This window comes from Rhipicephalus microplus, unplaced genomic scaffold (assembly GCF_043290135.1).
Source record: "Rhipicephalus microplus isolate Deutch F79 unplaced genomic scaffold, USDA_Rmic scaffold_58, whole genome shotgun sequence".
Taxonomy (NCBI): Eukaryota; Metazoa; Arthropoda; class Arachnida; order Ixodida; family Ixodidae; genus Rhipicephalus; species Rhipicephalus microplus.
In genome coordinates this window covers 1073694-1090867 of record NW_027464631.1, presented here as the reverse complement: position 1 = coordinate 1090867, position 17174 = coordinate 1073694, and positions in this window count along the sequence as shown.

Below are 17174 nucleotides of genomic sequence, written 5' to 3'. Positions count from 1 at the left end.
CCAGTTGTGAAGTATCTAGTTGTGGAGTTTCCAGTTGTGGAGTATCTAGTTGTGGAGTTTCAGGTTGCGGAGTTTCTAGTTGCGGAGTTTTTATTAGCGGAGTTTCTAGTTGTGGAGTTTCAAGTTGTGGAGTCTCAAGTTGTGGAGTTTCCAGTTGTGGAGTTTCTAGTTGTGGAGTTTCTAGTTGTGGAGTTTCTAGTTTTGGAGTCTCTAGTTTATGAGTTTCAAGTTGTGGAGTTTTGAGTTGTGGAGTTTCGAGTTGTGGAGTTTCTAGTTGTGGAGTTTCTAGTTGTGGAGTTTCTAGTTGTGGAGTTTCTAGCTGCAGAGTTTCTAGATGCAGAGTCTCTAGTTTTGGAGTTTCTAGTTGCGAATTCTCTAGTTGAGGAGTCTCTAGTTGTAGAGTTTCTAGTTGTGGAGGTTCTAGTTGTGAAGTTTCAAGTTGTGGAGTTTCCAGTTGCGGCGTCTCAAGTTGTGGTGTTTCTAGCTGTGGAATTTCTTGTTGCGGAGTTTCTAGTTGCGGAGTTCCATATTTGAAGAGTCTCTAGTTGCGGAGTTTCTAGTTGTGGAGTGTCTAGTTGTGGAGTTTCCAGTTGTGTAGTTTCTAGTAGAGTTTCGAGTTTTGAAGTTTCTAGTTGTTGAGTTTCTAGTTTGAAGTCTCTAGTTGTAGATTCTCTAGTTGTGGAGTCTCTAGTTTAGGAGTTTCTAGTTGAAGAGTTTTTAGTTGTGGAGTGTCTAGTTGTGGAGTTTCCAGTTGTGGAGTTTCTAGTTGTGGAGTTTCGAGTTTTGGAGTTTCTAGTTGTGAAGTTTTCAGTTGTGGAGTTTCTAGTTGTAGAGTTTGTAGTTGCGGAATCTCTAGCTGTGGATTTTCTAGTAGCGTAACTTAAGGTTGTGAGGTTTCAAGTTGTGTAGTTTCTAGTTGTGGAGTTTCTAGTTGTAGAGTTTCTAGTTGTGGAGTCTCTAGTTGTGTAGTTTCTAGTTGTGGAGTTTCAAATTGTGCAGTTTCTAGTTGCAGAGTCTCTGGTTGTGGAGTTTCTAGTTGCGGAGTCTCTAGTTGTGGAGTTTCTAGTTGTGGAGTTTCTAGTTGTGGAGTTTCCGGTTGTGGAGTTTTTAGTTGTGGAGTTTCTAGTTTTGGAGTTTCTGGTTGTGGAGTTTCTAATTGTGGAGTTTTCAGTTGTGGAGTTTTGAGTTGTGGAGTTTCTAGTTGTGGAGTCTCAAGTTGTGGAGTTTAAAGTTGTGGAGTTTCAAGTTGTGGAGTCTCTAGTTGTGGAGTTTCTAGTTGCGGAGTATCTAGTTGTGGAGTTTCCAGTTGTGGAGTTTCTAGTTGTGGAGTTGCGGAGTCTCTAGTTGTGGAGTTTCTAGTTGCGGAGTCTCTAGTTGTGGAGTTTCAAGTTGTGGCGTCTAGCTGTGGAGTTTCTAGTTGTGGAGTTTCCAGTTGTGGAGTATCTAGTTGTGGAGTTTCCAGTTGTGAAGTTTCAAGTTGCGGATTCTCAAGTTGTGGAGTTTCCAGTTGTGGAGTTTTTAGTTGTGGAGTTTCTAGTTGTTGAGTTTCTAGTTGAGAAGTCTCTAGTTTTGCAGTTTTTAGTTGTGGAGTTTCTAGATATGGAATTTCTAGTTGCCGAGTCTTTATTTGTGGAGTTTGTAGTTGTGGGGTTTCTAGTTGTGGAGTTTCTAGTTGGTGAGTCTCTAGTTGCGGAGTTTCTAAATGTGGAGTTTCTAGTTGTGGAGTTTCTGGTTGTGGAGTTTCTAGTTGTGGAGTTTCTAGTTGTGGCGTCTCTAGCTGCGGAGTTTCTAGTTGCAGAGTCTCTAGTTTTGGAGTTTCTAGTTGCGAATTCTCTAGTTAAGGAGTCTCTAGTTGTAGCGTTTCTAGTTGTGGAGTTTCTAGTTGTGGAGTTTCAAATTGTGGAGTTTCTGGTTGCGGCGTCTCAAGTTGTGGAGTTTCTAGTTGCGGAGTGTCTAGTTGTGGTGTTTCTAGCTGTGGAATTTCTAGTTGTGGAGTTTCTAGTTGCGGAGTTCCTAGTTGTAGAGTTTCTAGTTGCGGAGTTTCTAGTTGTGGAGTTTCAAGTTGCGGAGTGTCATGGTGTAGAGTTTCTACTTGTTGAGTTTTTGGTTGTGGAGTTTCTAGTTGTTGAGTTTCTAGTTTGAAGTCTCTAGTTGTAGATTCTCTAGTTGTGGAGTCTCTAGTTTAGGAGTTTCTAGTTGAAGAGTTTTTAGTTGTGGAGTGTCTAGTTGTGGAGTTTCCAGTTGTGGAGTTTCGAGTCGTGGAGTTTCTAGTTGCGGAATCTCTAGCTGTGGATTTTCTACTTGCGTAACTTAAGGTTGTGAGGTTTCAAGTTGTGGAGTTTATAGTTGTGGAGTTTCTAGTTGTGGAGTTTCTAGTTGTGTAGTTTCTAGCTGCGGAGTTTCTAGTTGCGGAGTTTCTATTTGTGGAGTTTCTAGCTGCGGAGATTCTAGTTGCAGAGTCTCTTGTTGTGGAGTTTTAGTTGCGGAATCTCTAGTTGTGGAGTTTCTGGTTGTGGAGTTTCTAGTTGTGGAGTTTCCAGTTGTGGATTTTCTGGTTGTGGACTTTCTAGACATGAAATTTCTTGTAGCCGAGTCTCTATTTGTAGAGTTTGTAGTTGTGGAGTTTCTAGTTATGGAGTTTCTAGTTGTGGAGTCCCTAGTTGCAGAGTTTCTAGTTGTGGAGTTTCTAGTTGTGGAGTTTCTAGTTGTGGAGTCTCTAGTTGTGGAGTTTCAAGTTGTGGAGTCTAGTTGTGGAGTTTCTAGTTGTGGAGTTTCCAGTTGTGGAGTATCTAGTTGTGGAGTTTCCAGTTGTGAAGTTTCAAGTTGCGGAGTCTCAAGTTGTGGAGTTTCCAGTTGTGGAGTTTTTAGTTGTGGAGTTTCTAGTTGTTGAGTTTCTAGTTGTGAAGTCTCTAGTTTTGCAGTTTCTAGTTGTGGAGTTTCTAGATATAGAATTTCTAGTTGCCGAGTCTGTATTTGTGGAGTTTGTAGTTGTGGAGTTTGTAGTTGTGGAGTTTCCAGTTGTGGAGTCTCTAGTTGCGGAGTTTCTAGTTGTGAAGTTTCTAGTTGTGGAGTTTCTAGTTTTGGAGTTTCAAGTTGTTGAGTTTCTAGTTATAGAGTCTCCTGTTGCGGAGTTTCTAGTTGGGGAGTTTCTAGTTGTGGAGTTTCTAGTTGTGGAGTCTTAAGTTGTAGAGTTTAAACATGTGGAGTTTGAAGCTGTGGAGTCTATAGTTGTGGAGTTTTTAGTTGTGGATTTTCTAGTTGTGGAGTATTTAGTTGTGGATTATTCAGTTGTGGAGTTTATAGTTGTGGAGTTGCGGAGTCTCTAGTTGTGGAGTTTCTAGTTGCAGAGTATCTAGTTGTGGAGTTTCAAGTTGTGGAGTCTCTAGATGTGGAGTTTCTAGTTGTCGAGTTTCCAGTTGTGGAGTATCTAGTAGTAGAGTTTCGAGTTGTGGAGTTTCTAGTTGTGGAGTTTCTAGTTGCGGAGTTCCTAGTTGTGGAGTTTCTAGTGGCGGAGTTTCTAGTTGTGGAGTTTCAAGTTGCGGAGTCTCATGCTGTGGAGTTTCTAGTTGTTGAGTTTTTAGTTGTGGAGTTTCTAGTTGTTGAATTTCTAGTTTGAAATCTCTAGTTGTAGATTCTCTAGTTGTGGAGTCTCTAGTTTAGGAGTTTCTAGTTGAAGAGTTTTTAGTTGTGGAGTGTCTAGTTGTGGAGTTTCTAGTCGTGGAGTTTCTAGTTGTGGAGTCTCTATTTGTGTTGTTTCTAGCTGCGGAGTTCCTAGTTGCGGAGTTTCTAGTTGCAGAGTCTCTGGTTGTGGAGTTTTTAGTTGCGGAGTATCTAGTTGTGGAGTTTGCAGTTGTGGAGTTTCTAGTTGTGGAATAGCAGAGTCTCTGGTTGTGGAGTTTGTAGTTGCGGAGTTTCTAGTTGTTGAGTCTCTAGTTGCGGAGTCTCTAATTGTGAAGTTTCTAGTTGTGGAGTTTCTAGTTGTGGAGTTTCTGGTTGTGGAGTTTCTAGTTGTGGAGTGTCTAGTTGTGGAGTTTCCAGTTGTGGAGTTTCCAGTTGTGTAGTTTCTAGTTGTGGAGTTTCTAGTTGTGGAGTTTCTAGTTGTGGAGTTTTCAGTTGTAGAGTTTTTAGTTGTGGACTTTCTAGACATGAAATTTCTTGTAGCCGTGTTTTTATTTGTAGAGTTTGTAGTTGTGGAGTTTCTAGTTGTGGAGTTTCTAGTTGTGGAGTCTCCAGTTGCAGAGTTTCTAGTTGTGGAGTTTCTAGTTGTGGAGTTTCAAGTTGTGGAGTCTCTAGTTGTGGAGTTTCTAGTTGCGAAGTATCTAGTTGTGGAGTTTGCAGTTGTGGAGTTTCTAGTTGTGGAATAGCAGAGTCTCTGGTTGTGGAGTTTATAGTTGTGGAGTTTGTAGTTGTGGAGTTTCTAGTTGGTGAGTCTCTAGTTGCGGAGTTTTTAGTTGTGGAGTTTCTAGTGGTGGAGTCTCTAGTTGCGGAGTTTCTAGTTGTGAAGTTTCTAGTTGTGGAGTTTCTAGTTTTGGAGTTTCTAGTTGTGGAGATTCTAGTTGTAGAGTCTCCTGTTGCGGAGTTTCTAGTTGCGGAGTGTCTAGTTGTGGTGTTTCTAGCTGTGGAATTTCTAGTTGTGGAGTTTCCAGTTGTGGAGTTTTTAGTTGTGGAGTTTCTAGTTGTGGAGTTTCTGGTTGTGGAGTTTCTGATTGTGGAGTTTCCAGTTGTGGAGTTTTGAGTTGCGGAGTTTCTAGTTGTGGAGTCTCAAGTTGTGGAGTTTCTAGTTGTAGAGTTTCTAGTTGCGGAGTTCCTAGTTGTGGAGTTTCTAGTTGCGGAGTTTCTAGTTGTGGAGTTTCAAGTTGCGGAGTCTCATGCTGTGGAGTTTCTAGTTGTTGAGTTTTTAGTTGTGGAGTTTCTAGTCGTTGAATTTCTAGTTTGAAGTCTCTAGTTGTAGATTCTCTAGTTGTGGAGTCTCAAGTTTAGGAGTTTCTAGTTGAAGAGTTTTTAGTTGTGGAGTGTCTCGTTGTGGAGTTTCTAGTCGTGGAGTTTCTAGTTGTGGAGTCTCTATTTGTGTTGTTTCTAGCTGCGGAGTTCTTAGCTGCGGAGTTTCTAGTTGCAGAGTCTCTGGTTGTGGCGTTTCTAGTTGCGGAGTATCTAGTTGTGGAGTTTGCAGTTGTGGAGTTTCTAGTTGTGGAATTGCAGGGTATCTGGTTGTGGAGTTTGTAGTTGTGGAGTTTCTAGTTGTGGAGTCTCTAGTTGCGGAGTCTCTAATTGTGAAGTTTCTAGTTGTGGAGTTTCTAGTTGTGGAGTTTCTGGTTGTGGAGTTTCTAGTTGTGGAGTGTCTAGTTGTGGAGTTTCCAGTTGTGGAGTTTCGAGTTGTGGAGTTTTTAGTTGTGGAGTTTCTAGTTGTGGAGTTTCTAGTTGTGGAGTTTTCAGTTGTAGAGTTTTTAGTTGTGGACTTTCTAGACATGAAATTTCTTGTAGCCGTGTCTTTATTTGTAGAGTTTGTAGTTGTGGAGTTTCTAGTTGTGGAGTTTCTAGTTGTGGAGTCTCCAGTTGCAGAGTTTCTAGTTGTGGAGTTTCTAGTTGTGGAGTTTCAAGTTGTGGAGTCTCTAGTTGTGGAGTTTCTAGTTGCGGAGTATCTAGTTGTGGAGTTTGCAGTTGTGGAGTTTCAGGTTGTGGAATTGCAGAGTCTCTGGTTGTGGAGTTTATAGTTGTGGAGTTTCTAGTTGTGGAGTCTCTAGTTGCGGAGTCTCTAGTTGTGAAGTTTCTAGTTGTGGAGTTTCTAGTTATGGAGTTTCTGGTTGTGGAGTTTCTAGTTGTGGAGTTTCTAGTTGTGGAGTTTCCAGTTGTGGAGTATCTAGTTGTGGGGTTTCCAGTTGTGAAGTATCTAGTTGTAAAGTTTCCAGTTATGGAGTATCTAGTTGTGGAGTTTTAAGTTGTGGAGTTTCTAGTTGCGGAGTTTCTAGTTGCGGAGTTTTTGATAACGGAGCTTCTAGTTGTGAAGTTTCAAGTTGCGGAGTCTCAAGTTGTGGAGTTTTCAGTTGTGGAGTTTTTAGTTGTGGAGTTTCTAGTTGTTGAGTTTCTAGTTGAGAAGTCTCTAGTTTTGCAGTTTTTAGTTGTGGAGTTTCTAGATATGGAATTTCTAGTTGCCGAGTCTGTATTTGTGGAGTTTGTAGTTGTGGAGTTTGTAGTTGTGGAGTTTGTAGTTGGTGAGTCTCTAGTTGCGGAGTTTTTAGTTGTGGAGTTTCTAGTGGTGGAGTCTCTAGTTGCGGAGTTTCTAGTTGTGAAGTTTCTAGTTGTGGAGATTCTAGTTTTGGAGTTTCTAGTTGTGGAGATTCTAGTTGTGGAGTCTTAAGTTGTGGAGTTTAAACTTGTGGAGTTTCAAGTTGTTTAGTCTATAGTTGTGGAGTTTCTAGTTGTGGATTTTCTAGTTGTGGAGTATCTAGTTGTGGAATTTTCAGTTGTGGAGTTTCTAGTTGTGGAGTTGCGGAGTCTCTAGTTGTGAAGTTTCTAGTTGCAGAGTCTCTAGTTGTGGAGTTTCCAGTTGTGGAGTCTCTAGATGTGGAGTTTCTAGTTGTGGAGTATCCAGTTGTGGAGTATCTAGTAGTGGAGTTTCGAGTTGTGGAGTTTCTAGTTGTGGAGTTTCTAGTTGCGGAGTTTCTAGTTGTAGAGTTTCTAGTTGCGGAGTTTCTAGTTGTGGAGTTTCAAGTTGCGGAGTCTCATGCTGTGGAGTTTCTACTTGTTGAGTTTTTCGTTGTGGAGTTTCTAGTTGTTGAGTTTCTAGTTTGAAGTCTCTAGTTGTAGATTCTCTAGTTGTGGAGTCTCTAGTTTACGAGTTTCTTGTTGAAGAGTTTTTAGTTGTGGAGTGTCTAGTTGTGGAGTTTCCAGTTGTGGAGTTTCGAGTTGTGGAGTTTCGAGTTTTGGAGTTTCTAGTTGTGGAGTTTTGAGTTGTGGAGTTTCTAGTTGTGTAGCTTCTAGTTTCGGAATCTCTAGATGTGGATTTTCTAGTTGCGTAACTTAAGGTTCTGAGGTTTCAAGTTGTGGAGTTTTTAGTTGTGGAGTTTCTAGTTGTGGAGTTTCTAGTTGTGGAGTCTCTAGTTGTGTAGTTTCTAGCTGCGGAGTTTCTAGTTGTGGAGTTTCCAGTTTTGGAGTTTCTGGTTGTGAACTTTCTAGACATGAAATTTCTTGTAGCCGAGTCTCTATTTGTAGAGTTTGTAGTTGTGGAGTTTCTAGTTGTGGAGTCTCTAGTTGCAGAGTTTATAGTTGTGGAGTTTCTAGTTGTGGAGTTTCAAGTTGTGGAGTTTCTAGTTGTTGAGTTTCTAGTTGCGGAGTATCTAGTTGTGGAGTTTCAGTTGTGGAGTTTCTAGTTGTGGAATTGCAGAGTCTCTGGTTGTGGATTTTCTAGTTGTGGAGTTTCTAGTTGTGGAGTTTCGAGTTTTGGAGTCTCTAGTTGTGGAGTTTCTGGTTGTGGAGTTTTCAGTTGTGGAGTATCTAGTTGTGGAGTTTCCAGTTGTGAAGTATCTAGTTGTGGAGCTTCCAGTTGTGGAGTATCTAGTTGTGGAGTTTCAAGTTGCGGAGTTTCTATTTGTGGAGTTTCTAGCTGCGGAGTTTCTAGTTGCAGACTCTATGGTTGTGGAGTTTCTAGTGGCGGAATCTCTAGTTGTGGAGTTTCTAGTTGTGGAGTTTCTAGTTGTGGAGTTTCCAGTTGTGGAGTTTCCAGTTGTGGAGTTTCTGGTTGTGAACTTTCTACACATGAAATTTCTTGTAGCCGAGTCTCTATTTGTAGAGTTTGTAGTTGTGGAGTTTCTAGTTGTGGAGTCTCTAGTTGCAGAGTTTATAGTTGTGGAGTTTCTAGTTGTGGAGTTTCAAGTTGTGGAGTTTCTAGTTGTTGAGTTTCTAGTTGCGGAGTACCTAGTTGTGGAGTTTCCAGTTGTGGAGTTTCTAGTTCTGGAATTGCAGAGTCTCTGGTTGTGGATTTTCTAGTTGTGGAGTTTCTAGTTGTGGAGTTTCGAGTTTTGGAGTCTCTAGTTGTGGAGTTTCTGGTTGTGGAGTTTCCAGTTGGGGAGTATCTAGTTGTGGAGTTTCCAGTTGTGAAGTATCTAGCTGTGGAGTTTCCAGTTGTGGAGTATCTAGTTGTGGAGTTTCCGGTTGCGGAGTTTCTAGTTGCGGAGTTTCTAGTTGCGGAGTTTTTAATAGCGGAGTTTCCAGTTGTGGAGTTTCTAGTTGTGGAGTTTCTAGTTGTGGAGTTTCTAGTTTTGGAGTCTCTAGTTGATGAGTTTCAAGTTGTGGAGTTTTGAGTTGTGGAGTTTCGAGTTGTGGAGTTTCTAGTTGTGGAGTTTCTAGTTGTGGAGTTTCTAGTTGTGGAGTTTCTAGCTGCGGAGTTTCTAGATGCAGAGTCTCTAGTTTTGGATTTTCTAGTTGCGAATTCTCTAGTTGAGGAGTCTCTAGTTGTAGAGTTTCTAGTTGTGGAGGTTCTAGTTTTGAAGTTTCAAGTTGTGGAGTTTCTAGTTGCGGCATCTCAAGTTGTGGAGTTTCTAGTTGCGGAGTGTCTAGTTGTGGTGTTTCTAGCTGTGGAATTTCTTGTTGCGGAGTTTCTAGTTGCGGAGTTCCATATTTGAAGAGTCTCTAGTTGCGGAGTTTCTAGTTGTGGAGTGTCTAGTTGTGGAGTTTCCAGTTGTGTAGTTTCTAGTAGAGTTTCGAGTTTTGAAGTTTCTAGTTGTTGAGTTTCTGGTTTGAAGTATATAGTTGTAGATTCTCTAGTTGTGGAGTCTCTAGTTTAGGAGTTTCTAGTTGAACAGTTTTTAGTTGTGGAGCGTCTAGTTGTGGAGTTTCCAGTTGTGGAGTTTCTAGTTGTGGAGTTTCGAGTTTTGGAGTTTCTAGTTGTGAAGTTATGAGTTGTGGAGTTTCTAGTTGTAGAGTTTCTAGTTGCGGAATCTCTAGCTGTGGATTTTGTAGTAGCGTAACTTAAGGTTGTGAGGTTTCAAGTTGTGTAGTTTCTAGTTGTGGAGTTTCTAGTTGTGGAGTTTCTAGTTGTGGAGTCTCTAGTTGTGTAGTTTCTAGCTGCGGAGTTTCTAGTTGCGGAGTTTCTAGTTTGCAGTCTCTGGTTGTGGAGTTTCTAGTTGCGGAGTCTCTAGTTGTGGAGTTTCTAGTTGTGGAGTTTCTAGTTGTGGAGTTTCCAGTTGTGGAGTTTTTAGTTGTGGAGTTTCTAGATGTGGAGTTTCTGGTTGTGGAGTTTCTAATTGTGGAGTTTCCAGCTGTGGAGTTTTGAGTTGTGGAGTTTCTAGTTGTGGAGTCTCAAGTTGTGGAGTTTCTAAGAGCGGAGTATCTAGTTTTGGAGTTTCCAGTTGTGGAGTTTCTAGTTGTGGAGTTGCGGAGTCTCTAGTTGTGGAGTTTCTAGTTTCGGAGTCTCTAGTTGTGGAGTTTCAAGTTGTGGCGTCTAGTTGTGGAGTTTCTAGTTGTGGAGTTTCCAGTTGTGGAGTATCTAGTTGTGGAGTTTCGAGTTGTGAAGTTTCAAGTTGCAGATTCTCAAGTTGTGGAGTTTCCAGTTGTGGAGTTTTTAGTTGTGGAGTTTCTAGTTGTTGAGTTTCTAGTTGAGAAGTCTCTAGTTTTGCAGTTTTTAGTTGTGGAGTTTCTAGATATGGAATTTCTAGTTGCCGAGTCTGTATTTGTGGAGTTTGTAGTTGTGGGGTTTCTAGTTGTGGAGTTTCTGGTTGGTGAGTCTCTAGTTGCGGAGTTTCTAGTTGTGGAGATTCTAGTCGTGGAGTTTCTGGTTGTGGAGTTTCTAGTTGTGGAGTTTCTAGTTGTGGAGTCTCTAGCTGCGGAGTCTCTAGTTGTAGCGTTTCTAGTTGTGGAGTTTCTAGTTGTGGAGTTTCAAATTGTGGAGTTTCTAGTTGCGGCGTCTCAAGTTGTGGAGTTTCTAGTTGCGGAGTGTCTAGTTGTGGTGTTTCTAGCTGTGGAATTTCTCGTTGCGGAGTTTCTAGTTGTGGAGTTCCTAGTTGTAGAGTTTTTAGTTGCGGAGTTTCTAGTTGTTGAGTTTCTAGTTTGAAGTCTCTAGTTGTAGATTCCCTAGTTTTGGAGTCTCTAGTTTAGGAGTTTTTAGTTGAAGAGTTTTCAGTTGTGGAGTGTCTAGTTGTGGAGTTTCCAGTTGTGGAGTTTCGTGTTGTGGAGTTTCGAGTTTTGGAGTTTCGAGTTGAGGAGTTTTGAGTTGCGGAGTTTCTAGTTGTGGAGTTTCTAGTTGCGGAATTTCCAGCTGTGGATTTTCTAGTTGCGTAACTTAAGGTTGTGAGGTTTCAAGTTGTGGAGTTCCTAGTTGTGGAGTTTCTAGTTGTGGAGTTTCTAGTTGTGGAGTTTCTAGTTGTGGAGTCTCTAGTTGTGTAGTTTCTAGCTGCGGAGTTTCTAGTTGCGGAGTTTCTATTTGTGGAGTTTCTAGCTGCGGAGTTTCTAGTTACAGATTCTCTGGTTGTGGAGTTTCTAGTTGCGGAGTCTCTAGTTGTGGAGTTTCTAGCTGTGGAGTTTCTAGTTGTGGAGTTTCCAGTTGTGGAGTTTTTAGTTGTGAAGTTTCTAGTTGTGGAGTTTCTGGTTGTGGAGTTTCTAATTGTGGAGTTTCAAATTGTGGAGTTTCTAGTTGTGGAGTCTCAAGTTGTGGAGTTTAAAGTTGTGGAGTTTCAAGTTGTGGAGTCTCTAGTTGTGGAGTTTCTAGTTGCGGAGTATCTAGTTGTGGAGTTTCCAGTTGTGGAGTTTCTAGTTGTGGAGTTGCGGAGTCTCTAGTTGTGGAGTTTCTAGTTTCGGAGTCTCTAGGTGTGGAGTTTCAAGTTGTGGAGTCTAGTTGTGGAGTTTCTAGTTGTGGAGTTTCCAGTTGTGGAGTATCTAGTTGTGGAGTTTCCAGTTGTGGAGTTCCTAGTTGCGGAGTCTCTAGTTGTGAAGTTTCTAGTTGTGCAGTTTCCAGTTGTGGAGTATCTAGTTGTGGAGTTTCTACTTGTGGAGTTTCTAGTTGCGGAGTTTCTAGTTGCGGAGTTTTTAATAGAGGAGTTTCTAGTTGTGGAGTGTCAAGTTGCGGAGTCTCAAGTTTTGGAGTTTCCAGTTGTGGAGTTTTTAGTTGTGGAGTTTCTAGTTGTTGAGTTTCTAGTTGTGGAGTTTCTAGTTGCGGAGTTTCTAGTTGTGGAGTTTCAAGTTGCAGAGTCTCAAGTTGTGGAGTTTCTAGATGTGGAGTTTTTAGTTGTGGAGTTACAAGTTGTTGAGTTTGTAGTTGTGAAGTTTCTAGTTGTGAACTTTCTAGTTGTGGAGTTTCTAGTAGCAGTTTTCAGTTGTGGAGTTTCAAGTTTTGGAGTCTGAAGTTGTCGAGTTACTAGTAGTGGAGGTTTTAGTTGTGGAGTTTCTAGTTGTTGAGTTTCTAGTTGTGAAGTTCCTAGTTGTGAAGTTTCTAGTTGTGGAGTTTCTAGTTGCAGTTTTGAGTTGATGAGTTTCTATTTGAGAGTCTCTAGTTGTGGATAGGTGGCCACATATAAGCAAATATGTAAGCATATGTGGCTTCTTTTTACCATATATTGATGTATATCTGGTGGAGTCGGTTCATGTATGGGGTTTTATACAGCCACATATGACGCGGTTGGCCCATATGAAGAGTCAAATCCAGCCTTATATAAGGCACGGCCACACCATATATTACATATCAAGTGGACCCTTATAAATGAAAATGCTCCCTTATATGAAATGAACCACGTATATATTTAATACCATGATCACACTTTTATGCGAAATTTAATATATAACAATTTGTACACAAAGGTGACCTGCTTATTTTCTACAACAATAAGAGTATTAATTATATGTTGTTTCTGCCATGCAGATTTAGGTGCACGTTAAAGAACCCCAGGTGGTCAAAATTTCCGGAACCCTCCACTACGGCGTCTCTCCAAATCATAAAGTGGTTTCGGGCCGTTAAACCCCACATATGTTTCTGCCATGCAAAAAAACCAACATTTCAGGTCAGCCTTGTGTACGTGATAGTTGCAACTTTGCATGCATTTGTGTAATTTAACATGTGAATTTTGCATGTCATTTAGGTTTGAAACATTAAGTTGCAATTATTACGACGTAAATAATGCATACGAGAGCAGACACGTTTTACAAGGAAGGAATCGTGTCAGGTCACAAAACGTAATGAAGCTCCCGAACCTCGCGATAATTATAGAACAATCCTATATAGTATTATGTAAAAAGAAATGCATGCAACTTATATTGTTCACAGTATTTCATTGTTTTGAGGTACAGCAAGAAGTAGTAATTCCTATGCATTTCTAGCTTCCACATAACTGAACAAAATTGCTGATTATTTGAAAGATTTGAGTGCTAAATGCTCTCTTCCTATAACAAGATTTCAATTATACCTGTTGACCCCTCATTCGCGATTGCTTTCAGCGGCCACCTACCATAGTTGCATGCGCAGTGCAATGTTTGAGGGAGTATTTCAAAAAACAAAAAACAACCTATAGAATGCAACTTGCAGGAACTATTATGATTACATTCGTGATGGCAGTTGTACTAAATTATTGCAAAAATACATCTTGCGTTTCTTTTGGCTACGTATAATGTTCTTGGATGTGCACATAGTAAATTTATCGAAAAATTTATGATTGCACTAGTAAACAAATTATTGGTGTAATGTTTGCAAGCGTCAAATCAATTTCACGTCATACACAAGTACGTTAAGAAAGGTGCTACTGACTCACACGTGATACACATTTAAAGGACCATGTATTGCAATGCTGAAGCTTTATAGCAGCATTTACCGTAGGCTGCTGAATTCACAAAACTTCTATTTTGTGTGGGTGTGTCATTACTTGGTCGAGGTCACTAATGCGCACGTGCCATCATGAGGATTGGCTTAAACATTGTCTTGCGAATACGATTAGTATGACACATTTTTGCGGGCTGGCGTGATGCCTAAGCCAAGGAAGGAAGGAAGGAAGGGAAATAGAGGGACAAGAAAGGCAGGGAGGTTAACCATCCTATAGGCAGCCGGTTTGCTACCCTGCGCTTGGGAGAGGGATGGGAGAGATGAAAGAGAGCAGAGAGGGAAGAGTTCTAGAAACAGCACATACGGCACCACACACGCGCACACTCAGTCATGATCCAGTCTTCTCTTTCGCGGTGTGTGACATTGCTGTTACAGTCGGTTGTTCAAGTCGGTGTCGCGTAGGAATTTCAAAAAATATTTCGTCGCCTTCTGTTGCAATGTCTTCTCTCGGGCACTTGACAGAATAGTGTCCACAGACATTTGGCTGTTGTCGATGCGCGCAAAAGCAGACGCCATTGACTGTCTCTGGATTTCATACAACAGACAGTCACAGAGGATGTGGTGTAGCGTCTCTTCGCAATGACAGGCATCGCAGTGAGCGTTGTCGGCCATTCCTATGACAAAGAAATAAGATTTTGTAAATGCCACTCCTAGCCATAAGCGATGAAGAAGGGTGGCTTCTCTTCGGTCGAGTCCAGTGGGCATGTGGAGAGCCATTAAAGAGAACAGGTGGTGTTGATGATTCGTATCGATGCTTGGTGGGCACCATAGTGAAAACGTGATTTGACGCGCAAGTCGTCGAATATTACTGGCAGCATCGATCCTCGAAAGTAGTATGGCTTCTTCTCGTGTTCCTTCAATGGCTGCCCGAGTGGCAGTATCGGCATGTTCGTTCCCTATGATGCCGCAGTGACTTGGCCGCTCTGGAAGCGTCACATGATGCACTTTCTCGTGTGAAGTGTGGAGAAGGCATCGAATTTCGAAAACAAGCTGTTCGTATGGCCCGCGACGCAGTGCTGAGAGCACAGATTGTAGGGCAACCCTTGAGTCGTTGAAAATCGCCTTGAAGAACACCCCTGGAAGTATGGCATCACGTAGTTGGGCCATGTTCTGTTAACACAAAGAATGATCTTGCAGCCAGGTAACTCGAAATCCACCGAAAGACTCGACCACCAAGGCCAACCACCGCAAGAGCACTCAAAATGGCTTCATATAGTACACTATTATAAGCGCCTTTCACATCTAGAAACAAAGCTGCAGATAGTCGCTTACGGGATCTTTCGTGCTGAACGTACAAAACTAGATCAACGACATTGTCAATAGAAGAGCGGTCGCCTCGGAAACCAGTCATTGAATTCGGATAAATCTCGTAGTATTTAAGATACCGCTCCAGGCGGCCTCTGTATCATCCGTTTCATTATCTTCGCTACGCAGCTAGCCAGTGCTATTGGGCGGTATGCAGTGAGTTCGTGTGGGGATTTGCCCTGCTTCAAGATGGGTAACAAGCGGCTTACTTTCCAGTCATCAGGAACATTGCCATCTTGCCACGAGATGTTGTAGAGGCTCAACAGTTCTCTCCTTGCACCTTCCCCAAGGTTGCACAAGGCTCGGTACGGAATACCATCTGGGCCCGGAGAATTTGAACGCCTGCAGAGAGCTAGTGCCGCCTCGAGCTCCTCCTATGTAAAAAGGAGGTCCATGTGGTAGTCACGGGAACGGGGGACGTCACCTCTCACTGGAGAATCTGGACGAGTGGCTTGGTTGGCGATCTGCGCACAGAAATCTTCTGCGACATCGATGTCTTGCCTCCTTTGAAATAGCACTTTGAATAGAAACCGCTGTTCCGTAGGGTGACGCAGACCTTGCACCGTTTTCCAAATGTGTGAGAGTGGCTTGCGAGGGTCTAGTGACTGGCAAAACGTTGTCCATCGTTCCGACGCTAATCTATCCATGCGACGCCGGATCTTCTTTTGCATCCTTCTGGCTGCCCTAAGATCGTGAATTGATTTTGTACGCCGATACCGACGCTCTGCCCGGCATCGCAGCGCTCGGAGTCGTTCCAACTCTACATCAAAGTCGTTTCGTGTGGAAGATATTGGCACCATGCGAGTGGCGTTTTGCATTGTGCTCTTAATTGTTTCCTCTAACCCAGATCGTAGGTCATCGCTGCAAGCTTCTTTCATGTCAGATTTGAAGTTGGGCCATTGGAGTGCTCGAATGGTCGTCCGTGGACCATAACTAGACAAGCCTTTGGTGTTAAGGTAGATTGGAATGTGATCACTTCCTCGTGTCTGAACATCTGAAAACCACTTGACGTCTCTCGCGAGGGAGTTGGAGACAAAGGCAAGGTCGAGACAGCTGCCGTATGTCATTCCTCGAAGAAAAGTGGGGCTGCCGTCGTTCAGGAGAGTAAGGCATAGTTGTAGGCGATGTTTGCTAACCTGCGTCCTCTTGCATTTGTCCGCGTTTGCCAAAGCCAAACTCTACACAATGTAAACAGCCCCTTGCTGTGCAGGCGCGTAACGGTTAAAACTGACTGCTTGTGAACATAAGCTTTCAACACCAACATTGTGGTGCATTCAACTATAAGATATGTATGCCGGTACATAACCACCAAACTGCGCAATTACACACTCACGTATAGAGATTCGTGGGCACCCGGACACTAGCATTTCATTCAATGTGGCCAGATATTTTCGGTCATGTCAGAATTATATGAGCGTATTATTATTATTATTATATTATTATTATATTATTATTATTACTATTATTATTGTTGTTGTTGTTGTTGTATCTCGCAAAACATCCAACGTTTTAATTCCATATGCTGTCAATACTGTGTCGTTCTGTGAGTTTTATGAGATCAGCAATTTGGTGGTCTTTTTGATAGCATGCTGAATTTTTCCTACGTGCATTAAATGTGCTGCCATGCGAGGCCTTCGTTCTCTCTCTGTTGGCACAACATCTCTCGAGAATCGGGTTCTCCTACAGCCTTCTACAAATTGTACACCGTGATCTGTCGTGCTCAACTTGAGTACATATACATATCTGATTTGGAATTGCCTTGCTAAATCCAGCAGTAGCGTCACTGAGTTAGTCCAGAAAATTTTCATAAGCATTTAGCCCCATCGTTTCACTAAAATCCTTTCAACACTGCTAGAATATTATATTTGTCATCACTTAAGAGCCGACAAAATTGCGCTGAGCTGTTATTTCTTTACAAGCTAGTTCAGGGTGAGATATCCTGCCCTTCTCGGTTGTAGTAATTTTCAAACTCCGCGTAAGTTATCCGAAGAGAATCGACCATTGCATATACCTGCCAGCTTCTTTCAACACTCTATCCTTTACAGAATACCAAGTCTTTGTAACGTTAACTTTCTTTATGCGTTATGTTTTTCATAGTCTACAGTCATTTTTTGTTAGTGAGGGCTGCCCTGTCCTAACGTAGATTTGCACATGCACAAATTCTTCCCTTTTCCGTTTTTCAGGAAGCCTTCTGCACGGTTGTGTATATTCCACACTATTTTTCAGTCCCATTCCATGACTATCTACTTTTTTATTTGTTGTTCCCATTGTGCGTTGATTTCTTTTCGATTGCTCGTTTTTGCTCTTTCTATTGATTTGCTTTTGTGTGGACAGTCTGTATTATATTGTTCATTTTTGTTTTATTTTTGCGCGCGCCAGCACGAAAGACCTTATGGTTGTTCCTGCATAGGTTAAAAATTATTGAATTATTGGTTGATTGAATATTATTATCATTATAAATGCTTGAGAAATAAGATGAAAATCTGGCTGAAACGCGTCTTGGTAGCCAACGCACACGAAGCAGTGATTTCGGCTCCAGGGAATGCCTGTCTCGACGGTCTTGCACGTGCAGCTTTCTGGGCCCGCGGGAGGATGTTGAAGTCCATTGTCCGAAAAAACTCGCTTGAGTGCAAGGTTGCAAGGGGTGTGCACAGTAAAAAATAGAAAAAAGGGCGCCCATCAGAGGGGTGGAAAATTCCAAGAACGTTGTTCGAAGAAGCGCGAATAGGCGCCGTGCAGCCCTGCCGAGGCCTACACCAATCTGTCGGCACACCAGGAAAGAGAGAGTGCCACGGTCCATTTCAAGTAACGACGAAGAAAATAGTTTGCGCAAACATTCCGTCGTATGGTAATAATATTGCGTCAATAATTGTTAAAAAATGAAACGTCAATCGCCAGTGAGTTCAGGAAACTTCAGTTCTTGTAAAAGTGCGTAAATAATTGATCTCAAGGAGTAATGTAATGTTCATTGTAATGTTCATTGCCAAGCCTGCATGCGCTGTATCCATCCACGCCATTGTTGCTTTTTTGCTCGCCGGAGTCACGGGTGCAGTGCTGATCGAGTTTGTCAATT